The sequence below is a fragment of the Balaenoptera ricei genome, chromosome 6 (genome assembly GCF_028023285.1).
Source record: "Balaenoptera ricei isolate mBalRic1 chromosome 6, mBalRic1.hap2, whole genome shotgun sequence".
Lineage (NCBI taxonomy): Eukaryota > Metazoa > Chordata > Mammalia > Artiodactyla > Balaenopteridae > Balaenoptera > Balaenoptera ricei.
In genome coordinates, this window is record NC_082644.1 from 70,787,478 (window position 1) to 70,815,319 (window position 27,842).

The 27,842-nt window shown below is 40.0% G+C and overlaps 1 pseudogene; it reads right to left on the reverse strand.

Moving 5' to 3' along the window:
* Positions 1 to 983: 983 nt before the first annotated feature.
* LOC132368073 (transcription initiation factor IIA subunit 2-like) lies at positions 984 to 27,486 on the reverse strand (annotated as a pseudogene).
* Between the last annotated feature and the right edge of the window lie 356 nt (positions 27,487 to 27,842).

Below are 27,842 nucleotides of genomic sequence, written 5' to 3' on the forward strand. Positions count from 1 at the left end.
GCAGTGGTCTGGAACCGAACCCGTCATATCGTCAAGGTATGCTGGTATTTCAAAAGAGAAGGCAGCAGAAGAACATTGCAGAAGATCATTACAGAAGAGATAGCTACTAAAACCATAAGAAGGATTAAGAAAACATATAATCTCACTCCAACTTGCTCTCTTCCTGTTCACCAAAATGAATCCAAGCACTGAAAGTTTCAACTCGAAGACTTCAAGAGTCTCCACACCACCATCCCCTTTTATTCTACATTTAGTAAGATTTTTAAATTAAAAGTCAAATACATATTAGGATGTAAGGTTATTTTTAAATGTATGAATCTTGATCAATATAGCCAATTCAAGAAATGATTTAATGTCAAATGGGACTATTTTATCTTATTGGGAACAGGGTTTTGTGGTTTGATTTTGTTGCTTTGTTTTGGCTGGGAACTCTGTCTGAAGATTATCTACATTTTCCTAACAGAGTTTTATTTCTTAGTAGGTTTCTCATACCAGTGTTACCACTGGTTCTGTATTACTTTAGAAAATAGATTTTCTAAGTAAAATTTATCCAGAATTTGCTATAACCTCTTGCTAATGGTTTTTATTAACTGCAAAAGTTATACCTGATAAAACCGACATGACTTTACTGAAATGATATATTTTTCCAGCTTCCCTACAATGAACATGGTGCTCTTTATCTAAAGCTAATAAAATGCTTATCTAATATCTCTATATTGCTAGCTTAACAGTGCCACCTATTATTAGTCACAATGAGTTTTAGAATGAGTTTATTAAATGCTGTTCTTTGGCAACAATTTTGACTTGTCATAAAAAGTTAAGTTTCTTCATGCTGCATAATGAAGATGATATAAGAGGTCACAGAATTACAAGCTTCTCTCTACTGACATCCTCCAATCCGTGCATCACAGTGTAATCACTCCTGCATTTCTAGACTAATGTTTTTTAAAGTCTCATTTTTGCTGCACTTCAAAAAGTTCTGCTTAATGACAGAAGACGGCACTAAAAAGCCATTTTTCCTCTCTACATTCTGTAGTATTAAAGCCAGTATTTTTACCATCATAAGCTACAATTTTCACTTTATCCACTTTAGTAAGCTCTGTCATCTCTCTGAATTCAGCCTCACTCAATACAAAAGTCCACACATTATCACAGAATGTGTACATATGTGCAGAGCCTCTGGAATGTTGACTCTGTCCCTGAGTGTAGGTGCCAGAGCTAAATTTTTAGCCTTATCACACTGAAGTGGGACTGGAAGGGTGAGTTGGGGATGATCTATTAAGACTGTAGGAACTTATCTGCACCCTCCTGAAGACTGTTTCCTAAAGTGCATTTCGGTATAACTGATATGCTACCACTTAAGAGAAAGAAATTCTTGAAGTCCTGTGGGACACAGCAACACAGCCAGGACTCAACAGGATGTGCCTACTTTCCCCAGAGGCCCCTTCAGCAGCCCCAGAGACTGCAGAGCTGGGTCAGTGACCCAGAAGTACTCACAGAACCTGGCAGTGAAACCACACCAGGAAGCAAGGAGACCCCACCGTTGTCTTTAAAACAAGGATCCAGAGACCAAATCTCACAGTCCCCAAGCATCAGAATGAGAAAGCCTATGCCGTTCTTTTGGCAAATGAAGTAGAGAACATACACAGCTTTCTTTTCCGCAGTGGCTAGAAAGACCACTTTACACTTAAAAAAAAAAAAAAAAAGGTTTCCAGATTTTTAAATGTTTAAAATAATATGGATTAGGGGAACTCCCCAACCTCTTTATAAAACAGCAGTGTTCGTCAAACACCAAGTTTCGTAAGTTTGTTGGGCCAAGCAAGAGCTAAGAAGCTGATACTTCTATGTAAATCTGTAGGTAATAGATGGGAGAAGAAACTTGGAATACTCTAAAGGCTGATGATTGGGACAAAAAAGATACCAAACTTATTCAGAATCTAAGAACATCATGCTTCTTGAAGTAATTTAGAATTTTAAAACTGAAAAGGGCTTAAAAGAGCATCTAATAAAACCTCTTTATTTCACAGATGAGGAAACTAGTTTATGGTTGGCCCAAAGTCTTATGGTTTCCTTTTCTGCTTTAACATTCAGCAAAGTTTACATTCAGGCAGAGCAAAGACCTTGTTAGAGATTTTCCTTTGATAAGCTGGCATCTTGAAACCAAGAGTGAAGAATCTGATTTTAACACAGATGACAACTAAAGGTCAACAGATTTTGAAAATGGAAACTACAATGCCAAAGTACAGGGTGAGAAGTAAGATCAGAGCTGGGCTGTTTTAAAGTGGGCATAAGTGAACTGGCTGGAAATCCGCATTTCGGTGACAAATAAAATCATCCTTAGAACGCATGGAATGTTGGGCCAGAGAGAAACCTTAGAGCTCATCTGGTTTAACCCTCTCTGCACAGATGAGGAAACTGTGGGTCAGAGAGTGAAAGTTACTCACTTATCCGCATTCACACAGCTCGTTCAGAGCAGAGTCAGGCCTAGCATTCACGGGGCCCATGACCGTTCCGTCAAGTCAAGCTGCCTTGCAGAACCCATATTAAGGTGCCGATTCTGAGACTTGAAAAAAGAGGTCAGATCTTAAGGATGTGAAAGCAAGAAGAAGAGGATGTCTTTGGTTTTTTATATACTCTTTCCAGATCTTTAAATGTATGAAAGCCAGGTCAGTGAGTCACAGGTTAATAATAGGAGTGGACTTTGTGATAGGGAAGGGAAGGCAATACAGAACTGGGGAGAGAAAATAAAGAATCTCAGCTTCCCATTCCTCACTCAAGATAGTGACAAAGCTCCAGATGGAGGCAGTGTTCTCAGTATGAATTTGCAACAGTAAAGCTGTGAGTGCAGTAAATGCCTTATTTATATTTATTTGAAATAAAAAATCTATCCAAAAGCAAGGCCCTACTTCTACCATTACCTGGGCTCCTACCCATGGCTAGGCAAAGGTCTCCAGGGTTTTTTCGACATCAAACAATTTTTACAGATGCCCCCTCTTGTCCGTCTCTCCGTACTGGTTGCTATTGGGATGGCTCCTGCCCAAACCCCCAGGATTCCTAGAAATCAAGGGACTCCGCTACATCGGTGCCCTTGGAGCCTGGGAATCATTGCTAAGCTGCCTGGGGGCAACAATGCCTGGGATACACCAGCTACCATCCTCTGGAGTTCCACCCCTTCCACAGCCTGTCTTTATTTAAAATATTGATATTTGTTCATCATGGATTTTTTTGCATTAATTTTTACTTTTTAAAATATTGCAATAAAATATAATTACCTTGATCACTGAGTTTTCTGAGAGTCCTCTCAAATTTTATGCCTGAGTCAGTTGCCTCACTTGCCTCACCCTAGTCCCAGCCTTGTCCTTCCCTTAAGGCACGTGAGAGTGGGACACAGGTCACCAGCTTTCATGGGAGCCATGGACCATGACCCTCTGTCTCCTCCCCAGGTCAGGAAGAGACTCTCTATCACTTTCCATCTCCCCAACCTTCTACTCGCCTACCCTCCCCTCCCCACAGCATAGTCCTCTCCAGGAAAGCAAAAGCCAGCAGCTGAAAGAGGGCCAGGGAGCCACTTCAAGCACCTCATCTTCAGACCCATCTACAACCTTCCTCAAGGCAAGGAAGTCAAAGTTAGGCTTAGAATGGAGATAGGGAAGGATGACTGGGAGGAAAATGATAAAGAGCCACAAACACAAAATAAACATCTCATCACGAATGGTCTCCAGGAGTCGCAACAAGGAAAGAGATGTGCACAACTATGTGTAAAAAGAAAGATGTCTTCAGGAGAGGAAATCAACTTTGAGTAGATGCTCTCTCCAGTGGTGACAATAACATTTTTTGTTTTAATAAAGGAAAACCAAGAGTGATGGGGAGTGAAGGAAGATGGTGAAAGAAACCCAGACTATCAAAAACTTATCAGCATATTTCCAAGCTTTGGGGTCAAAACAAAACTTTAAATTACAGATTGTCTATGAAAATGTAGGAAATGAAATAAGAGGAGATACGATCTGGGAGGAAATCGATGTTGAGTATAGAGCCAAAAGGAGTCGATGATCAGGTTAATGAAGAGTCAGGAGGGAGAAGGTGGAGAAAAATGTAAGAAAAATGAAGTGAGAAGAAAATAAAGTGAAAAAAATGTCTCTGGTAGTCAAATTGGCTTAGAAAGAAGAGAAACAAACTCTGCCCAAGGAGGCATGAGATCGCTAAAAAATTCAGTCTGATCAATCTTTCTCTCCATGAACAGACCACAGGAGATATTAGCCAGAATGGAAGCTTTGGAAGGGAACTGGGGACAGAAACTGGTCACATTGCTGGATCTGAGGAGACACAGTGGGTGTGAATGTCCTGTTTAAGCATTCTAAAGAGACATGCTAAGGGGGAGAAAGATATGTGTGGAGAGGTGCGGTTAAGTGAGGATTCTCAAGGAGAGGCTAACATAGACATGCTCGAATCCAGAAAGAAGCAAGTCCTAAGAAGGTGCCGAGGAGGAGGGGAAAAGGCAAAGAGAGGAAGAGAGAAAAAATAGGAATGGAGAGAGGTAAGCATGAAAGAAACAGAAAAAGTGCTCAGTGGTTTTAAACAACACTCTTTTGAAAACCTGTTAGAAGAGCAGAATTTACCGTCTGAGAACTTATCAATATATAAAGTATCCTACACCCCAATACCGTCAGCTCCGAAAAGTAGAAACCCACATCCTGAGCTTCTTTGCTCCGTTCCGTCGTTCAAGGGCAGCTCTCCAGCTGCTGGGCTGGAAGGGGACATATTCCCCAGAAGCCCAAGCTTTGTTATTATCTGCTATCTTAGTAAAAGCATGTTCCCACTTTGCTTTTGGAAGGGTATTCTTTGTCACACAGGCAGTTTTAAAAGCTCTTGCAAGCAGGTAAAACAAGTTTCTGTTAGGTATCTAATATAATCCAACACATGGAAATCGTAAGGGAGTTTGACAGTTCCTTTTTGTTTCTAAATCAGAAATAGTCATCTGTGGTAAGTCAGTAAAATAATACCAAAATAATTCTGTATTATGCCTTCAGTTCTTTTTCTACAGGATCTATTTTTTAAGCCAGAATACGAAATCAAAAGTTATAAATTGTTCTACATAGTTTATTTTTCCATCGCATCTAACATCTGAGAGTAGAGACAGATTTTTGTAAGATGTTAGACTTGTTTCCAAAAATGCATCGTATGCATTTTTACAACATGTCTACTAAGAAAGTGTGACTTCACGTGATCCTTAGTGGTTTTGTGGTTTGTTTCTTGACCCTTATTCCTATATTTTGCACAACAGTTTAATAATACTTTGACTAATCAGTTGAGACAGGGGATGGGTAAATATAGCTTGTTATTACGTCATTTCCCAGGCTAACAGATTGAATTTCTCCATGTATATACATATACATAAACACCTTCAATAATCTAAAAAAGTTATGAATAGATGAGAAACACCATAAACATATTCTCTACGTTGTTGTCATTTCAGTATTATCTTATGGTGGGACTCAGAGCTTGCGACACTCAACATAAATGCTGCCAGCAATTTATTTATTTTTATTAAGACTTTACTTTTTAGAGCAGTTTAAGGTTCACAGCACAATTGAATGGAAGGTACAGAGATTTCCCATATACCCCTGCTCCCTCACATATACAGCCTCCCCAATTACCAGCATCCCCCACCAGAGTGGTACCTTTGTTACCACTGATGAACCTACATGTACATATCATTATAACCCAGAGTCCATAGTTTACATTACAGTTCACTCTTGGTGTTGTACATTCTATGGGTTTGGACAAATGTGTAACAACATGTATCTATCATTATGGTATTACACAAAGTATTTTCACTCACCTAAAGTTCTTTTGTGCTCTGCCTATTCATCTCTCCCTCCCCGAAGCCTCAGACAACCACTAACCTTTTTACTGTCTCCATAGTTTTGGGGTAAGAACGTCATATAGTTAGAATCATTCATTATGTAACCTTTTCAGATTGGCTTCTTTCACTTCAGAAATATGCATTTAAGCTTCCTCCACGTCTTTTCGTGGCTTAACAGCCCCTTTCTTTTTAGCAATAAATGATAACCCATTGTTCGAATGTGCCACAGTTTATTTATTCGCCTACTGAAGACATCGTGGTTGCTTCCAAGTTTTGGTCATTATACATAAAGCTTCTATAAACATTCATGTGCAGGTTCTGGGGTGAAAATAAGTTTTCAACTCCTTTGGGTAAACACCAAGGAGCATGATTCCTGGATCAAACGGTAAGAGTATTTTAGTTTTGTAAGAAATTGCCAAGCTGTCTTCCAAAGTGGCTGCACGATTTTGCATTCCCACCAGCAATGAATGAGAGTTCTTACAGCTACACATCCTCATTAGCATTTGGTGTCGTCAGTGTTCCAGATGTTGGCCATTCTGATAGGTGTGCGGGCAATTTATTTAATAAGGAAAAATGATAGTCCTCAAAAGATGGTTTTGTTGAATAAGCAATTCTTTTAAAAAAAAAACAGTTAAATCCCTGCTATATAATTTGCTTCCAAATACTGCAACAGATAAATTATAATAAACTTCACAGATAAATATCAAGATGTAAGAAGAGTGTGAGTGATAGGCACTGAGCATCTAAATCTGTCAGCAATTAATGAGACCTTCAGTTTGCTTATCTCCATACTAATAATACAATATGACTGTTCAATCTCTGTGGAAATACCACTGGATTTGGAGCCAGATAACCCAGATTCTAATAGCATCTCACTTTGCCTCTCTCCCTTTCCTCCTGAATGAAATGAAAGACTTGGACTGATCAGGACTAAGGGGCTCGAGTAGGTAAGTTAAATGAGTGAAGCAAGCAAGATGGGGACTGGGAGAAGCTAGGAAGCTCCTGCCACAAAGAAAGAGGGAACTGTGCAATTGATTGATGCCACGTGGAGTGTATATCTCATTTTGCCGAATCTGCAGATTTTCCATGAGAAGCCAGGAATCTAGATTGAATACGATATTTCCTAATTTTTATCTATTTTAAAATTTCAAAAATACTCTAAGCATGGGACTTCTACTTCTCACCAAGATGGAGCATCAGGGATCAAACTTATCTTCCCACTTGAAATAAACAATAATAGACTAAATATATGAAACAATGGTTTTCAAGACACTAGACATCAGTCAGCGAGGGACACTGACCTCTGAGAAATGGAAAATGAGGTAACCCCTACAACTGCCCCAGCTTGAGAGTGTCACAGCAATGCAGTGAATAAAGAATAGTCTTTCCAACAAACAGTGCGTGCTGGGATAATTCAGTATTCATATGAAAAAAAAATGAACTTCCATCTATGGAACCATAGATACAGAACATAGATCACGTTCAAAAATTAACTTAACGTGGATGTAGACGCTAATGTAAAACCTAAATTATAAAACTTCTACAAGTAAACATTGGAGAAAACCTTTGTAATTATTATGATTTTTGGATGAATCTCAAAATAATTATGCTGAGTGAAAGAAGCCAGACATAAAAGGAGTACATACAGTATGATTCCATTCAGAAATTCGTAGTTCAGAAAACTCATACTAATCTATAGTGACAGAAAGCAGATCAGTGATTGCCTGGAGGGGCTAAGGACAGGAAGGAGGGATTACAAAGGGCCATGAGAAAACTTTCTGTGGTGATGAATATGTTAATTATCTTGATTGTAAAGATGGTTTCACAGGTATATACCTGTGAAATATCAAATTGTATACTTTAAATACGTGCAGTTTATTGTGTCACAATTATACCTCCATAAAATGTTTACACACACACACACACACACAAACACATACAGATACCAAGCGGCCAAACAAAACCCAATTGTTGGCAAAATCTGGCATGCTAGCTGCCAGTTTTCAATTTCTATATTCAACGGCATCTGGAGTCACTTCCAGTGAACTGTCATTGTTTGAAATTTACCCAAGGCTAAAGCTAAAATTCAATTTCCACAGATAGTAGATGTAACTACATAAAGGCATTCTAGAAAATATTTGCAGTTGAAAAGTTGAATATATTGAATGTGTGTATTAGCATGTATTAATTATTGAATATTTATATTGTGTCATAATTCATAAAATAGATTGTTCATTTTCAACAGATTTTGTTTCACTGTAATTTGGTTGAGCCTATAATTTTCTCAGTGCTCAAGGGGGTAAGAGGTGCAAACCTCTTGTGCTACATTCCAGGACAATTAAATCACAATGTCACAAGGAATGTTATAGAAGACATTTCTAAGACCATCTCCCTTTTCCCACAATTCTAACATTTAGCAGTGCTGTAGGATTTGCATATTATATGAGCAACATTCACATAATCAATGGGTTTGGGGATTTGTTCACTCTATAGCCAAAGAAGCACTGTTTTCAGAGTGTCTACATGTATCTATAGCCACATAGACATGCACCTATACAAACAGAGTCACATTACACCACATAAACAGGTGTACACACAAACCCATATGCACCCATCATCATGATACAATGTCTAATCCCAGCATGAATGAGTAATATATATCATATGAAGAGAACATAGGTGCATATTTTCCTATTTTTCTTGTATAAATATATTCTTGGATATATAGGTATATATCATTGCTCATAAACATTTTTTCAGGGTTAAGTTGAAACTGCTCAAAGGACTTGGAAACAGAGGTGAATGGTTGTCCGGTAACCAAGTAGTCATAACACTGCCCACCAGTATCAGTTTTCATTTGCCGTCGGATAAGCCTAAAAGTGCTGGAGTTGATACAAGCCAGTCCCACAGGTAAGAAGAGTAGCAACGTATTTTGTGGCGTACTGCTACATGAAAAGGGGCCTGAGGAATGTCACTTGCTCTGCATCAAAACAATACAACAAAAGGGTCTACTGTCATTGGGTCACCCCCATTTCGGTCAACTTAATGTGGGTGGAGCCCCACAAAACCCCATCTGGAATGTTGGCCATTTGTGCAGAGGCACCATTTGCGAACTACTTGCTTTCTTGTTCTTTAAATTGCAGTTTAGAAAAAATGCTGGAGGCGTTAAGAATGTTTAGACACAGGACAATTTTCATAGCTCAAATTTCAGGTAGAATAAATGTCTTCTGTCCCTTGTTCATGGAAGTCCAGACAAGTCCTTAATAGGAAAGGTAGACAACACTTCTTTACAGCTGTCCACCACCTCCCTCCTTCTGCTTCCGTTAATTAATACTGATTAACACACACTCTAATTTCATTTCTGAACAATTCATTCAATATCTGACCATTGAAAAATTATAATCACCATCTTTAAAACAGATAATTAGGAAAAACGACTATTTTCTTGCTTAAGGCACACTGAAGAAAACTGGTCTAATGCGCTAAGGGCAAGTTTAAAGATCTTTCTAATTGAGCATTCTTCCGCAAATGCATTGCAGGTGGATTTTCTCCTCTCGATTCTTAAGGGGAACATACATTTTAAAAATTCATATATGATTTAAAATACATGTAGTATTGAGTTAAAATCCATAAGAAATAACTAAAACGTGAAAACACAGCAGTCACTCCTGAGTACTAAACGTAAATTGATAGGATTGTTAGTCCCAGAAGGGCCCTGAAGTAGAGTATCTTTCTAAAAGAGCAAAGAAATCTAAGTTGCATAAACACTTCTGTTGCTAAGATGGCAGTGAGAATTTAATTCTCTGATAAAGAAAATACCTCTTGCCTCCTGAGATAATAAAACAGCCAACACTAATGCACCATGTATTATGTGCTGGGTGCTACTCTAAACATCTTATGTACATTGACTCATTCAGTTCTCAGAACAATGCCATGACATAGGCACTATTATTTGCCCCATTTTCTAGATGAGGAATCTGAGGTAGACAGCCGTTGAGAAACTTGCCCATCACACAGCTGATTAGTGGCAGAGACAGGATTTGACCTTGCTAGTCTGGTTCCAAAATTAAAGTCCTTAAACACCATACTATCTTGCCTTTTGAGGCTACGGAGCAGTACCTTACCCACCAAGACCAATGTCCCCCACTAACTGACCACATGCAAGGTCAAGCAGTTTGCATGTGGTCAGTTAGTTCACTTCCAGCCAGCTCTGTGCTCTGCTGTGTGGCTAAGAAACCCCACCATTCCAGCTCTGTCCATTTAGCTTTTTGCAAATAATCTTTAAAAACGAAAACTGTTACTATTGTCCACTTACATTTAAGAGTAAGCAGGCTATAAGAGCACACTGTGATGGGAAGCTATTGTTTGAAAAACACAGTTTTTTAAAAGAGGACTCCTGGGAATGAGAAGTGCAGCTACAGAGGCAAGAGGAGAGCACTGGAAGGAGAACAATGAGTAAAAGTTAAAATATTACTTTCTATAGCAAATTTGTAATAAAACGCTCTGAACACTCTTTTCTGGGATCCCATTCCCACTTTTTCTTAGCTTTGGAGTTGACCTTCTCCAACGCCCCATCCCTCTTCTCTGCCACCTCTCCTCTATCGCAAGCCGTCTATCCTGTCTTACGACCACCTCCTTTGCAAACACCTCTCTCATTAGACTTTCAGGTTGTTTTGGGGTTGTTGCGGCCATTCACCCTCTCCTTTGTGTGATCCCTAAATCATGTCTTTCATGCCTGGGTGGAAAGGTGGAGAACAGCAGGTTAAGCCAGGGTCCACAAACAACAGAATCTAGCCTTTTCCAACTCCTAGTGTGGAACGGGCCCAGGGTACAGCAGGTACAGATGTGAAATACTCCTGATTAAAAGAGCAGTTGTTGGAGCATTGATTGGCCAACCTCAGAAGCACTTGCCATCCAAGGTGGTAACCAAAGGGCTCTCTGGAAAGAAGTCACCTCCTGTCTGATCTTCAGTATCTGGACCGTCACTTGTCTAAGCTGCCCTGGGAAGTGTCAGCAGCTCATGACAGCAGTTGGAAGAAGCTAGGGTCTGATAGGACTTCCAGCTTATGCCATGAGGCGGGGAAGCTGGAGCGGGGGTCGGCCAACCCCTTCCTAGCCATAGCGTGACTCGTCTCTATTACCTCCAGGGAGAAATCACAAAGGTTATTTTGGTTTCTGAGTGAACAAAATTTCTTCTGGAAAAGTAGGCTTAGAAATGGAAAGTCCTAAATCAGAAATCCTCTTACAGGGCTATGGATGTTTCTTTGTATCCAGGCAACTGTTGATTGATTGCATAATATTCAGCTCTTAGTCGGTGCTGCCTTTTAGGCCTTAGCCTGCCTGACCCAACAGCTGCTTAACCTGGTTCCAAAAATTTATAACTTTATTTTGAACAAATCTCAAACAATTTCATTTGACTTTTCCCAACTCGACTATGCAACTCAAAATTTGTTTTAAATTTTACGGTCCTTTTTTTCCCCCTTCTCTCTGTCTCTCCCCCCCTTTTTCTCCTTCCCCTTCTTACAGCTGTAGCTTCGCTTCGGAATTTGAGTTGGTTTTCTTTAGGCAGCAGCAGATTTTGTAATGCCAAAGAAAGGAAGTTTGCAGAAGGGAAGGGGGTAAAGCAGGGAGAAGGGGAAGGTCGGTTTACTAACTCTTTGGATCCCTCCAGAACAAGCTAAAACCTAATACTATATAAATACTGAAGTGCACAGTAGAGTCAAAGTATTCAATAAACATTTACTGTGAATGGAAGCATTAGGGAAGGCTTAGGCCCTGCCTGAATTCCCATGAAATTTGTAAATATTTCTTTCATTTGTTCTCCATTTACAATTAGTTGCGGTCAAGCTGATCAAAGCCAAAAGAGGCCTGTTGCATGTGAACCCGCATCCCTCACAATGACATCCACGAAGCAGAATGAAATATGGAATATCGGGTTTCCACGGATGTATGAACTTGTAAAAAATCTGAAAGAATAGGAGGTTTTTCACACTGAGTAATGTGAAACATTTGGTGCAGATTGTAGGCCTCTGAAGAGGGAAAGGGAGAGCGCAGATCTATCAGGCTATAAAACAGAAGCGGGCCCAAGCCAACGTAAGGGTCTTCCCCAGTAGGCAGGCATCCAGTGATTTAGCTGTCACAGGCTCTCCACCCTCTGGACCCCCTCTGGAGGTCCTGGCAAAGAAGCCCCTTGGGCAGGGGGAGAGAGGAGGCACCCAGGGCTCGGCCTGGGATGACAGCTTTTCAGTGGCCCACGCTCCACTCCATCCCACTCCCTCGTGTTCTGTTGTTGGACTGTTGAATTACTGCTCTCCCACCCCTGCCAAATATACACACCCCTGTATACTGATGCATTCACACATTTCCAATCAAAGAGGGGTTAAAGTACTTGATACGTACTTAGACAGGATCTTCTACACACAGTCGAAGTCAATAAAGAACACCAAGTGAATCCAGAAGTATATACTAGCACAAAGCCTCAAAAAGCCACATACACTGTTCCCCTGGCTCACTTGAGTGTCCCCCCTCTTTCTTTTTTTTCTCTCTTTCCTCATGCAGACCTTCTCCTCCCATAAAGCCCACATCACTGTCAGCTGGGGCTGCGCTCTCCTTTTGTGACAATTCAGAGTGTTTTAGTTGTTTTTTAGTTCCTGTTTTCAGCACATAATGGAGTCTGAGGCGGGGACATGGAGGGGCAGGGCTTTAGCAGTTTACATTCTTTTACCCCCAGAAGTGCCTAAGGCCATGAGGCAATGTCTGCTTCCTTACTGGAAAACTGAGCAGCCACTATGCCAGCTTAATAAAAGACCTCATGATAATGCATGAATACTCACAAGGAAATAAGCAAGGGCTATTGGCAAGGACTTCAAACCAGCAAAGGCAGGCAGCCTGGTATCACGGGCAGCTCTCTTTGAGAAACACAAACAAACCTCCCTCCTTCCACTCCTCACCCTCCCCTCATCCAATGGCCCTGTAACTCCACCATCTCTCCTCGCCAGACTGGTGAGGGGGGCATATTTTGTTCAAGGTACATCCTAGCTGCAAAACACCAGGAACAAGAGAAAGGCTGAAATACACTATATTTTACTAAGGTGGGGAAAGGTTTGTAAGGATTAAAGATTGGGAGTAGGCAGGCATAAACAAATGCTAAGGAGAACTGAGTCACTGTGAGAATCCAGCCTCCCCCATCGAATCACGCCTTCACCCCTCCTGCTCTCCACCAGTAGCCTGTACAAACAAAGGATGATGGAGGAGGAAGATCGGGAATAAAGTGTCACCTTTGAACTGAAAGCCACTATGTGATACCAAGCTGTTCCTTCAAAGAGAGTTTGCCAAAGCTCTGGGTTGAAGGTGACCTGGGCTTCTACAGCCAAACAGAAAGCTCCTCCCCTGGACTAGGGAGAACTGTACAACAATACAGCAGTGTGGGAGGGTGAAACCTTAATGTTCGTGGAATCAAAATAGAGAGAAAACCTTAACTTGACCTTGCATGGAGGCCTTCAGCTTAGAAGAACTGAATCAGCCCAAACTTTTCAGAATTTGTAAGGCAGGACAGAAGGAGAACAATTTTAAACAGTGTCACAAATGGTCTCCAAAGACCTTGTGAAAACAAGTAGCTGTACCAAAAACCGTATTTTGGCAATCTGATCACAGATGATTTGAAACATGATGGGTTAGGTTTTCTTACAAATGAATATGAGTTGATAGTTTTGAAAAGGAGATCTGCAAATGGAGATTTGGCCAAAATTGGCTTCATATACTTAGTTCACTCACAATGCACATCCTTCGCCAGGATGTGGTGACTACAGACTCACCTGGCAATGCCATCCAGCCCCACACAGGGGAGAGAAGTTGATGTGGTATTTTTCTTTAATTAACACCCACCATCGGTTTCAAGAAACAAAATACCACCACACCCCAGAAGCCACTTACATACATCATGGATTAGAGCCCATTCCTTCCTCCTTAGAGGTAACTGTGTTGGTAATTTATAGTGTTTACTGCCCATATATTGATAGTTATCCTGAAACACTATATAGTTTATTGTCTATATTTGATCTTTACAGTCATGGAGTTAAACCAATATATTATTCTTTTATGACTTGCTCTTTTTAATTCAATACTGTATTTGTGAGATTGATCACTGTTGGTGCATGTAAATTTTTTCATATTCACTGCTGTATAGTGTTCCACTGTATAAGTATGTGTCTTTCTTTTGATAAATCCTTTGGGGTTTTCAGAGAAAGAGAACCAAAATATATCCTATTGGCTCTGTTGTAAATAGATTATTACTCTTATACACAAACACACACACACACACACACACACATACACACACGGAAATTGGCTCATACTATTGTGGAGGTTGAACAGTTCCATGACCTGCCCTCTGCAAGCCTGAGACACAGGGAAGCTGGAGGTATAATTCCAGCCCAAGTTTGAAGGCCTGAGAACCAGGGGAGCTGATGGTGTAAGTCCCAGTCCAAAGGCAGAAGACAGATGCCCCAGCTCAAACAGGCAAGCAGCGAGCAAAAGTGGTGAATTCCTCCTTCCTCTGCCTTTTGCTCTATTTAGGCCTTCAATAGATTGGATAATGCCCATCCACACTGGGGAGTATAATCTATGGAGTCCACCAATTAAAATGGTAATCTCATCCAGAAACACCCTCGCAGAAACACCTAGAAATAATGTTCAATCTGGGCACCCCGTGGTACAGTCAAGTTGACACATAAGATTAACCAGCACAATAAACCAGTAGATTATTTTTATATTAATCTATATTTTATTTATGTGTTTAACATATATAAACATATATGTTATATTACCTCTGCTCATAAAAAATACCATTATGAAAATTTCTGTACATGCCTCCTGGTGCACATATGCAAGATTTTCTCTACGGTATATACCTGGTCATGTAATTCATAGATCACAGGGCATGCTCATGGTTCAACACTGCCAAACACATTTCCAAAATGGATATACCCATTTCTACTCCTAACAGCAGTGGATAAGAATTCCTATATCTCCATATCCTAGTTAACACTTGGTATTGTTCAACAGCTGATTATGAAATGGTAGCTCATTGCAATTTCAATTTGCATTTCCCTGACTGTAATAAAATTGACCATTTATCCATCTGTCATGTGAAATTGATTCTGTAAAATTACTATTTATTTCATTTGTCCATTTTCCCATTAGGTTATTTCTCTTTCTTATTCATTAGTTGGAGTTCATATATTCTGAATAATGTATTCACACAATTTGTAATATCTCAATGAAGGAATTTTTAATTTTATTATAAACTATTATAATCAGTATTTCCCTTTAGAGTTATTCTTTTGTGTCTTATTTAAGTAATCCTTCTCTACCCTAATGTCACAATGACATTCTCCTACATTAATTTCAAACAGTCTTGCCTTTTAGGGTCTATTTAGTGTACCTGAAATTAATTTTTGAGTATCATGTTAGGTAGGAATCAAATTTCATGTATTTTCCAAATGTATAATCAATTATCTCAGCATCGTGTATTAAAAATACATCCTTTTTCTTCCACTCTCCCAAATAATTATAACAGATATCCTTATATTCATGGGTCCATTTCTGGTCTCTCTGTCCTATTCAAGTGGTCCATTTTCTATCCCTCTGCCAATAACCATCTATTGGGTAGAGCAAGTCAGAGAAAAAGAAATGTAGGACCTTCACAGGAGCAACAGGAAGACTGACAGCTGATCTAAAAGAAACACCAGAAGCAAGGAGACAGGAGGAAATAATGTGCCCAGATATGCTTATTTGTCCGTTTCAGAAAAATTAGAGCATTTCTTGAGCCTGTGGCTTGAAGTCTTTCATCTGTTTTGGAAAATTCTCAGCCACTACTTCACCAACTACTGCTTCTGTCACTTTCTCTCATCAACTCTTCTTGGACATTTTCACTGTCACATATATACCTTATGTTCTTCTAAAATTGTACATCTGTTTCCATTTCGTCCTTCAATATGGATATTTTTTTCTGACCTACCACTTTAATCTTTCCCTTGTCTGATGTGTCTAATCTGAAGTTAAATCCACCCATTGAGTTCTTAACTTTAGTACTTCATTTTTCCATTTATAATATCCATTTGATATTTTTTAAGTTTCTCATTCTTGCCAACAGTCTCTATGTTTTCTTTTAACTATTTTAATGTACTAATCATAGTTATTTTAAAGTCTATATCTGATAACTTAAATAACTGGACCTCCTTTTAGGGTCTGTTTTTATTTTAATTTTTTATCTTATTTTTCAGTCAAGTCTTACCTTTTTATATATCCAATTATTTTTGATAGCAAGGAGGACATTTTTTAGGAAAAACTGTAGAGGTAATACGCTGCTCTGGATGATATTATTACCCTCCAGAGAGGATTTAGTTTGCAGTTAATTTTACATACAGTTAAGGTCGAATCAGAATTAAGCTGATTTGAGCTTCAGTCCTATTTGGACTTGTCTAGCTCTGGTTAACTTTTACTCCTAGAGTGTAGCCTTTTGTAGGGTCCTAACTAAAATCTTGGGATGTTTAACAAGGCATCCTCTTCTTGATGGGCCTTGAACTCTACTTTTCATTCCTCCAGCTCTGTAAAACTGTTAACAGCTCTGGTCAGCTTCTGGATCTCTCAGCTATTGCTTTTGTTTTTAGAATCTGTGGTTGCCTCAAAATGAAAAGCAACCCCCAAATGCTGAATTCACTTTTCCTGAGGCTTCCCTCTTACTCCAGATCTTGAATCTGAAAATTATCACTGCCTACATAGCTCTCTGCACCTTCAAACATTTATTTTTGTATTTTGTCCAGCTTTTCTCTGAGGATTGGTTTAAAATATTCTAGCCAGCCATTACTGGAAGTGAAACTCTGGTATTTAAGATTTTTTTGATGCTTTTGCAAATACTCTCCTTTTACAACTAATTTTCAGTTGTAGTTGGTGTGTAGAAATGATTGGTTTTACTAAATTAATTTTTTTTTATATCCAGCAATATCACCAAATTCTGAGTAATTCCAATCAATTATTTATAGATTCATTGGGGTTTTCTAATAAACCCTAGTTATTCAGAGTATCTGTGAACTGTAGCTTTGTTTCTTCCCTTCTAGTGTTTACATATATTTAATTTCTCTTACCTTACATGTTGGTTGGGAACTCTAAAATAATGTTGAATAAAAATGGTGATAGAGGGCACCCCTGTCTTGTTCACAATCTTAAAGATAATGTTTATATGTTTTCCATCAAGTCTAATAATTTGTTGTGGTAATTTGTAGATGCCCTTTCTCAGAATAAATAAGGTTTCCTATAATCCTAGACAGCTAAGACTGGATGTGTACAAACAAAGTTGGTTGAGGGTGTTTAAGCAAACTCAAGGAACACCAACTTTGTCAATGTCAATTTGCAGAATTCCAGGACAATTATCTTACTCCCCATACGGAGAGAGCAGGAGACTCTTATTTACCCTTTGGTAGGGTCCTCACTCTCCAGGTATATTATTAAGATCCATTTTTGCCTCTTGGGCCCCAAAGCAACATTAGCACATAAAAGTTTCTTTTCCTCATACCCTTTTTCACAGCCTCCTCACGTTTTACGTCACAAAGTTCTTCCTAGTATCTATTCTCCATTCTAATCTCCTTCTGGTAAAAGAGCTCTGCTAATCACCATCTTTCAAACAAAAGCACTTTTTTATATTTAAAAAATGTTGTTTTCCCCTTAGTCTTTTATTCAACGTACTAAACAACATCAACCCTTTTTACTTTACTTCATGCCTCAGTCTCCTCTGAAAGTATCCAAAGTTCATCATAACTGCACTTCAGTGCTAGCATCCTAACTTGGACAATATTATGCAAGGTTCTAACCACATCAAGTACCAGGGGAAGTTTACATCATGGTTTCTTGCTCCCTGCATTTCACATGCTCTGATTTTTCTCTGCCTTTTAAATCATGCCCCTCCTCCATTACCAAATCATTACTCACTTGCAATTCACTCTAACCTTTGGATACTTTTCTGATGTGGTAGGATGGAGGCCCTCTGAGACGTAGCAGGACTCTTATACTTGTCCACACTTTCTCCCCTCTTGTCACAGTCACTGAACGTTTCAGTCCTCATGGGTTTCAGGATGTCAGCTTGCAGTCTTCCGCAATTCCCGATCACGGGCGGATGTAATCAGTATATCTTATACCTTTCTATGTCACTGACAAACACGTTAAGTAGCACCACACCAGAGGCCAATTCTTTCAGAACTCCAATCAGTAAAGCAACATTCCCATTTTCATATGGGGCACCCACCATCTAGCTGTACGTTATGGAACTTTTTTTTTAAATGTCAGTACTTGGGCCCTACTCCAAAAGAATCTGATTTAATTGGTCTGGGTTGGGGCTGCCCAAGTGATTCGAATGTGCAGGCAAGACTGAGATCACTGACCAGTACCTGATACCCTGTACTATATCTAGTATGTTTTAGCACAGTGGTTCTTAAACTTCACTGTGCATACAAACCACCTGGGGGTCTTTTGAAAATGCAGACCCTACTTAAGTAAATCTGGGGTGGGACCTGAAATTCTGCCTTTCCAAGAAGCTTCCCGTCGATGCCAACAACGTGAACCACATTTTGAAAAGCAAAAAAGCAGAGACCCTCACTCAAATTGAGCACATAGTTCACTGCTGAACAGCCTAGTCTTTCAAGTCTAACTCTGACACTTGATTCAAAATAATTTCTCGAATACCCTCAGCCTTTGCCCAGGTCTTGTGGTTATTCCCAGAGTTCACTCTTTGTATGTTTTCTGATCCATATCATACATGACGTCATTTTCTGGGTTTGCAAAATCAGTGAGCATATGAAGCTGGGTTTCCTAACCTATATCTTGGCATTGTCTACTGCTGGCTACTGATCTCTCCCTCCTTAGAGAAAGATTTTGGCCAAGAAGCCTTCTTCTCTGAGGTTTGCTGGGTGCTCTGGAGGGAAAAGATTCCAACCAGCATTAGTGTCCTTGCCCACACAACACACACCTTACACACATCTGAGTCTCAGCACTTCACATGCAAACCACTGTATTGTCAGACCCCTGCCTCCCTAGGACATCGAGGTTTCAGGAAAATGAAAACTAGCTGCTTTCCTCTTCAAAAGAAGCCTGGTCAGGAACAAGACAAGGTTGCCCACTCTCACCACTATTATTCAACATAGTTTTGGAAGTTTTAGCCACAGCAATCAGAGAAGAAAAATAAATAAAAGGAATCCAAATTGGAAAGGAAGAAGTAAAGCTGTCACTGTTTGCAGATGACATGATACTATACATAGAGAATCCTAAAGATGCTACCAGAAAACTACCATAGCTAATCAATGAATTTGGTAAAGTAGCAGGATACAAAATTAATGCACAGAAATCTCTGGCATTCCTATACACTAATGATGAAAAATCTGAAAGTGAAATTAAGAAAACACTCCCATTTACCATTGCAACAAAAAGAATAAAATATCTAGGAATAAACCTACCTAAGGAGACAAAAGACCTGTATGCAGAAAATTATAAGACACTGATGAAAGAAATTAAAGATGATACAAATAGATGGAGAGATATACCATGTTCTTGGATTGGAAGAATCAACATTGTGAAAATGACTCTACTACCCAAAGCAATCTACAGATTTAATGCAATCCCTATCAAATTACCAGTGGCATTTTTTACAGAACTGGAACAAAAAATCTTAAACTTTGTATGGAGACACAAAAGACCCTGAATAGCCAAAGCAATCTTGAGAACGAAAAATGGAGCTGGAGGAATCAGGCTCCCTGACTTCAGACTATACTACAAAGCTACAGTAATCAAGACAGTATGGTATGGCACAAAAACAGAAATATAGATCAATGGAACAGGATAGAAAGCCCAGAGATAAACGCACGCACATATGGTCACCTTATATTTGATAAAGGAGGCAAGAATATACAATGGAGAAAAGACAGCCTCTTCAATAAGTGGTGCTGGGAAAACTGGACAGCTACATGTAAAAGTATGAAATTAGAACACTCTCTAACACTATACACAAAAATAAACTCAAAATGGATTAAAGACCTAAATATAAGGCCAGACACTATCAAACTCTTAGAGGAAAACATAGGCAGAACACTCTATGACATAAATCACAGCAGGATCATTTTTGACCCAGCGCCTAGAGAAATGGAAATAAAAACACAAATAAACAAATGGGACCTAATGAAACTTAAAAGCTTTTGCACAGCAAAGGAAACCATAAACAAGACCAAAAGACCACCATCAGAATGGGAGAAAATATTTGCAAAGGAAGCAACTGACAAAGGATTAATCTCCAAAATTTACAAGCAGCTGATGCAGTTCAATATCAAAAAAACAAACAACCCAATCAAAAAATGGGCAGAAGACCTAAATAGACATTTCTCCAAAGAAGATATACAGATTGCCAACAAACACATGAAAGAATGCTCAACATCATTAATCATTAAAGAAATGCAAATCAAAACTACAGTGAGATATCATCTCACACCGGTCAGAATGGCCATCATCAAAAAATCTAGAAACAATAAATGCTGGAGAGGGTGTGGAGAAAAGGGAACCCTCTTGCACTGTTGGTGGGAATGTAAATTGATACAGCCACTATGGAGAACAGTATGGAGGTGCCTTAAAAAACTAAATATAGAACTACCATACGACCCAGCAATCCCACTATTGGGCATATACCCTGAGAAAACCATAATTCAAAAAGAGTCATGTACCTGCCGCGGAGCGACTAGACCCGTGAGCCACAACTACTGAGCCTGCGCGTCTGGAGCCTGTGCTCTGCAACAAGAGAGGCCGCGATAGTGAGAGGCCCGCGCACCGCGATGAAGAGTGGCCCCCGCTCGCCACAACTAGAGAAAGCCCTCGCACAGAAACGAAGACCCAACACAGCCCAAAATAAATAAATAAATAAAAATTTAAAAAAAAAAAAAAATAAAAAAAAAGAAAAAAAAAAAAAAAAAAAAAAAAAAAGAGTCATGTACCAAAATGTTCATTGCAGCTCTATTTACAATAGCCAGGACATGGAAGCAACCTCAGTGTCCATCAACAGATGAATGGATAAAGAAGATGTGGCACATATATACAATGGAATATTACTCAGCCATAAAAAGAAACGAAATGGAGTTATTTGTAGTGCGGTGGATGGACCTAGAGTCTGTCATACAGAGTGAAGTAAGTCAGAAAGAGAAAAACAAATACCGCATGCTAACACATATATATGGAATCTAAGAAAAAAAAAAAAAAGGTCATGAAGAACCTAGTGGCAAGACGGGAATAAAGACACAGACCTACTAGAGAATGGACTTGAGGATATGGGGAGGGGGAAGGGGAAGTTGTGACAAAGTGAGAGAGTGGCATGGACATATATACACTACCAAACGTAAAATAGATAGCTAGTGGGAAGCAGCCGCATAGCACAGGGAGATCAGCTCAGTGCTTTGTGACCACCTAGAGGGGTGGGATAGGGAGGGTGGGAGGGAGGGAGATGCAAGAGGGAAGACATATGGTAACATATGTATATGTATAACTGATTCACTTTGTTATAAAGCAGAAACCAACACACCATTGTAAAGCAATTATACTCCAATAAAGATGTTAAAAAAAAAAAATTTAAAAAGTCCGTATTACCCCAACCATTAGTGAAGTTTGTTGTGGATAGAGAGGTTTCAAGCAATAAAACTATTTTAATATGAAAAAATAAAGAAGCCTGGGACCACAGGTATGAAGGGACACTACGCAAGACCCTCTGCCCAAGCCCTGCCTATTTTTAATTCTATCATAAACCGTCCTCACATATATATTCCTTGTTTCCTCCAGCCCACTGTTGGAGCCATTCTACTCACCAATGCTAAGCATCATCTGGTTTTAGGGATGTGTAGCTGGATGCTTGTATCCAGTCTACTCAAGATTATCTTGGCATTGCTTTCAATAGGATTATGAGATCCTCACTGGGGAAATCCAAGAGGCTTTGAAGAAGGCAGGAATCCCAGCTCAGTCACTTACCAACTGTGTGATATTAACAAGTTATTTGATTGCTCACAACTCCATTTTCTTCATCTTAAAATGATGCAAAACCTACCCCATAGGATTGTTGTAAAGATTATATGAGATGCACATGAAGTGTTCATACAGTGTCTGGTACTTACCACTGGTTCAGTCACGGGTAGTAACCTACATCAGAAGTCCATGTGAGTCCTATCTGGGATATTTCAAGCCCTGTTTGATGTTTCACAAATTCTGTTAGAGGCCTAGGAGAGATGTATAACTTCTGTTTCCAGACTGTGTCTCATATTTATTAAGCTCTGAACCACACTGTACACACTCCTGCTGGATATTCCTACCCCATCCCACCATCCTCTCCCCCCAGGAAAGTAAGAGAGAAATTTTTATCAGAAAATAAAACACCTTTGTCTTTTGATTTATGCTAACCCAAGTCAGGCATTAAATGTGGGCGTAAACACTCCAGCAGACACCACTCTCCTGTACAGTTTCATTTTTCTTTCTAAGCCTGCATAGTTGGCCGCTGCAAGGAACTGAAGAGAGAATAAGTGCTGTGCCTTTCCTGAGGGGCAGAAAAAAGAAATGGGACTTTCCTTCTTTCACAGGGAAAATGATGAGCCAGAGTGTGCAGTGGAAAGGCAGACTAGACTCACAAAAGACAGCAATTCCATGCTTCCAGTCAATTCAGGAGGACTCTGCATAAGCCTGCAGGGGGTAGTGAAATCCATGGCCAAGCCTTGGCCTGATTTGGTTGGATGCTGTTGGTTAATCAAGCACATCAGTCACCAGGACAGAAACTCCAACCCCCTCCATCCCAACCCCTGACAGAGATCTAAATGCATAAGACCTGTCTGGGTAATATCAGGACTCTCCAGAGCATCACTAGCCCCCTTTTTGCTTCCCTAGCTCACCACATTTGTTTTCGCTCAGGTTCATACAGAGCGGGAGAGGGAAGGGGGAACTACTTTCAAGTTTTTTTTATGGCAAAATAATCCCCCCCAAAATTTTTTTTGTAAACATGATCTTTAATGAGATCCATAAAAATGCTCCATTTAACAGGAACAAACCCATGGCTGGAACTTCCCCTACCTTCCTTTTTGGTGTACTCGGCCATGCAAACTTTTTAAGTTGGAAATTGCTGTCAGAATTTAATTGCTGATCAAGGTAAAGGTCAATTGGGCAGAGACAGTACTGAAAACTATCAACGTACATTTACGCTATGTCTCAGTTTACTTTTCTCAACCAAAATTTAGAATTCCTAGTTTGACAAGAATGCATTTTGACTTGTGAAAATACTTAAAAGATTTTAAAATAAAATCATATTTAGTTACCTATTTAATGGGCTGACCCTCCCTCCCTCCCCCCAAAAATTACATGAAATTGTCATTGTATCATCCTAGAAAACATGTGACACCCTGAATATGCTTCCTCAGGAAACTGGTCCTCCCATGTGGCTTCAGATAGCAGTTATTCTGCAAATACACTGCTACACTTGGGTTGGACAGGATCCCAAGTCTTGCTGGTCTCTCAAGATCACCATCAGGCTGTGCAGCTCCAGAGGAGATGGGAAGAAAGCCATAACTGTGTGAATTCAGCTGCCTATGGAAGGCAGCCTCTCCCCTCCAGTCTGCTTAGTTGACACATAAGACACATACACGCCTCAAGACCAATGACAAAACTATACAGATTCTATTTGGTCTGGATTTTCAACCCTGTACTCTCAACCTCTAGGCCATTCTTGGGCACAGAGAAGGTACTCAATAACCTCACAACTGCCAAGTGAATGAATAAATGAATAAATGACATATTACTGTCTCCTGACAAAACATTACTCCAAGCACAATAACCACCATTTTTTTTCCAGAGTTATGAGAGGTGTGTAGCGCTGTGAGCCCAAAAGAGTACAATGTAAGTATTCACGCCTAAAGTGTGAGGAGGAATGGGAAAAGGAACAGGGATTCCAGAGGTAAGGAGAGATAATCACATAGGAAGCCTATGAAAAGTAAGAGACCTAACAGAAGAGAGTCAGAGCTTGGTGAGCTCCCAAACCAGTGAAGCTAAGTGAGGACACAAGAGAGAACCTTGGTGGTATTACATGGGGTCCTGTACAGAAAGCAGAACACAGCAGATACCCTAAGCCAGTGAGCCCATGACTTACTAGAAGGTCCTACCATGACTCACCAAATATCTTTGAACTCTCTGGCCTTATATCATTAAAGAGGTCAAAGATCCATGGTGGGGAGAGGGGGACACCAAGGTCATCTCAAAAACTCAGTGTGTGCTTTTTTTTTTTTCTTTTAAAAAAGAGAGAGAGACAAGAGACGGAGAGAAAGAGCAGAAAATTGTCCAATTTTTGAGTTTTCAAGTTATGTAGATTTCAGATCAATTGTATCTACAATTTATATGCTGAGTTCATATTAGCTTATGTCTTTGAACACACATCTATCTAGAGGGGGATAGTTAATGGCATCCTGGATGAGAAGAGGAAGCCAGAAGAGATTTCAAAATCTAATACTGATGTTTGCCAAAGACAACAATCCATAGCCAGACAGACAAATGCTGCCAAGGGCTGCACTGGGTGCTGGGACCACGAGGCCTGCCATCAACATGCCTGTGCATCCTTATCCAGGCTATAAATGCAGTGCTCCAGTGGGGATATCCTTCTTAAGGGGAGAGGTAAACCATAGACTTTGCTTCAGCTTGTCCAGAGAATTCTGCCGGAGCAGACTGGGCACCAAGCCAGGCCCACTCAACTACTGAGCATTTGACAGATTAGGAGATAGAGTTAATAGAGTTCTGGGGGTAGTTAAAAGATGTGTTTTGGACTAGCTCCTGGCTGGTAAGAGGAAAAGGAAAAGTCCCAAAGTCCTAGAGCCATAAGGAGAAGAAAAATCCATGTATACTATCAGTGTAAATAAACAGAATTTCAGTAAATCCCTCCTCAGGGAAAAAATGTCATCCATTAGTAGATAAGTGGATTTTAAATTCCTACAGGACAAGGAAGCTGAGCACCTTCTTTGCACACAACAAGTAATGCAAAAATGGCTGAGGGAGGAAGTTAGGTTGAAGAGAATTGCAATATCCCTATAGGAATCTGTTGATTGTAGTAAGACTAAAATGCAAAACATTCCCTGAAAAATTGCTGCCCCTGCCCCCCTTTCCATACATATCAGTCAATAATGGAAATATCTGATGTCATATTAGTACACTACAACCCCCTCTTAAAATTCTCCATTTCTGAGACTGGAAAGAAATGGCCACCAAATCATGCAAGCATACATGTCCACCAGTGGCAAATTCTGTAGCACCAATAGGGAAAGTATGACCTATTTGTGACTCCAAAGCTGATCCCACCTTTGGGTGGCCCCTCACCTGCCCCTCAGTTCTCCACCTCAAAATCTAGAGAGCTCTACCATCCATGCCTTGGGAGCCATGCAGAATCAGGTCCATACACATTTGATGTTGATACCTTAATGAGCCAATCTGTGCTTCCTGAGAGAGGGTGGAACACATGGCAGCTTTGATATCAGGAAGGTAGTTGAACAGAATGGGGCCACGTGGGACCAGGACCCTGACATCACTTAACTCCAGGGGCATCATCTGCATTGGTGGGGTGTTTACACAGATGACATAAATGGTGCCCGCCCCTTGGAGTTACGCCACACAGAGCTGCAGGGGACCAGAACTGAAGGCCAGATCTACCGGAGTGGTGCTAGAAGATCCCAGAATGAAATTTCTAAGGCTTCTGAGCCCCCAAATTTAAAATCATATTTTTAAGTTGGAAAAAGAAGTCTAGTGCATGACTTCACAGTGGTCTTTAAGTTTATGAAGTAACTCAACCAAACAAACCCTCATTCTTTATTGCCATGGAAGGCCACACAATAGAGATAAGGAATAGATAAGAATAGATTATTGCCTTGGGAATCTAACCAATTAAGAGAACATTAAAATAGATAGATAGACAGATAGATAGATAGATAGACAGACAGACAGACAGACAGACAGACAGATAGATAGCTTCTAATATTTTTTCTGCAGACAAAAAGTATAACCTCTGAAATCAAAAATACCTGGCTCCATCATTTTCTAGCTATATGACCTATTGATTCTCTGTTTCCTCATCTGAAAAACAGGAATACAAATAGTACAGAAAACATAAACAAGATTTACACTTTGTTCCATGGATTCTACAGGTAATTCCCCTTGGACCCACATTGGTGTTGATTAGCTGATAGGATGCTCCTCATACTCCACAAACAGGTCTGCTTTTCCTTCAAGGGGGCCTGCACGTCCTCAATTTCCCTTGATTCATACTCCCTGGGCCACTACCCTTATTCCTCTTGGTCTGGTCCCCATCTTATGCCCACCTACATGCCAGCTCCTGTTCTAACCTTCCAGGCCCCACAAGGATCATATTTGACCACATATTGCTAGAAATTCAATTGGTCTCTGAGTGTTACATCTCTGGGGTCATGAACAGTTTCTGACAAAACTAACTCAACAGGTAAAACTTAACCAGCGTAAGGCATGCAAAGAACGCATTCATTCTATTTGCTTTATTTCACAACTGATTCCCAGTTAATACATTCAAAATTTCTAAGAGCATAAATAATACATCATTGGTTACAGAATACTCAAAGACATGTCCCATGTGGTTCAGGATTTTCTCTTTTCTGGTAAATGGAGTTCCTTACTTTCATGACACTTCCTTCCAGCTAGTAAGATAACGTTTTATGGTGCAGCAACTGGCTAGTCAATCATGGGGAGACAGGTTGATTACAAGGGCTCATCTAGGGAATTCATTTAATGGCAGAGAAGCCTGACAAGGCTCTGTTTTCAGCTGCTTGGTTGTTGGGTATGACACCCAACAACAAAGTCTGAGGACTATGACACCAAGATAGACATGAGAGAAGAAGTGACTTAGTCTGCTAAAGGCCCACAAATTACTGGACTCTGTTTCTGTAGGGATTCCTAGAACAAGCCACCTCAAGTGCCATTACTGAAGCTAAGAGAGCTAGGTCCATTTCCAGGGCCTGGTCCTTATCATCATGCATGCCGTTGATCAAAGAACAGAACTACATCTCAGGATCTCCAGCTGTAAAACACATCTAATCATAAGCATGATGTGGAGGCCAATCAGTGCTCTGGTGGAGAACGCCAGCCAGTCTCCAGCAGAAGCATTACCGTCAGCACCAGAAGGCAGTAAGGCAGAGAAACTGAAAAATGTGAATAAACCTGGTCCAGAAAAGCCAAAGAAAGGACAAAGTCAGGAAAGTAAATATGTGTTTAGTAGCATGTGGTTTCATGCTTGTAAATTAGGCCACAAAGTTAAACTTTACTTAGGCGCAATAAAAGCTATTCTACCATAAAAAAACACCCAAATGGAAGATACATTATCCCCAGACCTAATCCTATCACAAGATACCAATTGTTTCCACCCTTGCGGTGGTCTCCATGGAGAAGACGAGGCAAATTTCCTTGATGCCAAACTGTTGGGCAGTTTTCAAAGCCAGGAGGCCGATGCCTCTCCTCTCTCCTGACAAAGACAACTGTGTCCCAAGGATGTTAAAACCATCAGTCATTTCGGTGGGAAAGATTTTTCTCTAAAACAAAACAGATGTTTGACACATATATCCATGTTTAAAAATACTAATAGTCATTCAACCAAAACCAAATCCTTTGTATTAATACAGTCTTAAAATACCAAAATCTGGACTATCCCACGTGTCAGTGGGCAATGCCTCAAAGCTCTTTAAGGGCATTCAAAAACGATGTGGGGAAAATTAGGATGAAAAATATAAATCCTGCCACCATCACCAAGATAGAACAGTCAGTTTAGCGCCTATCTGGACACTTGTATTGCTGCCTCTCAACTGTGTTACCCTTTTCAGTCCATTACACTGCACCAAGCTTCATGCTTCCATGTCCCCCTGCTTTG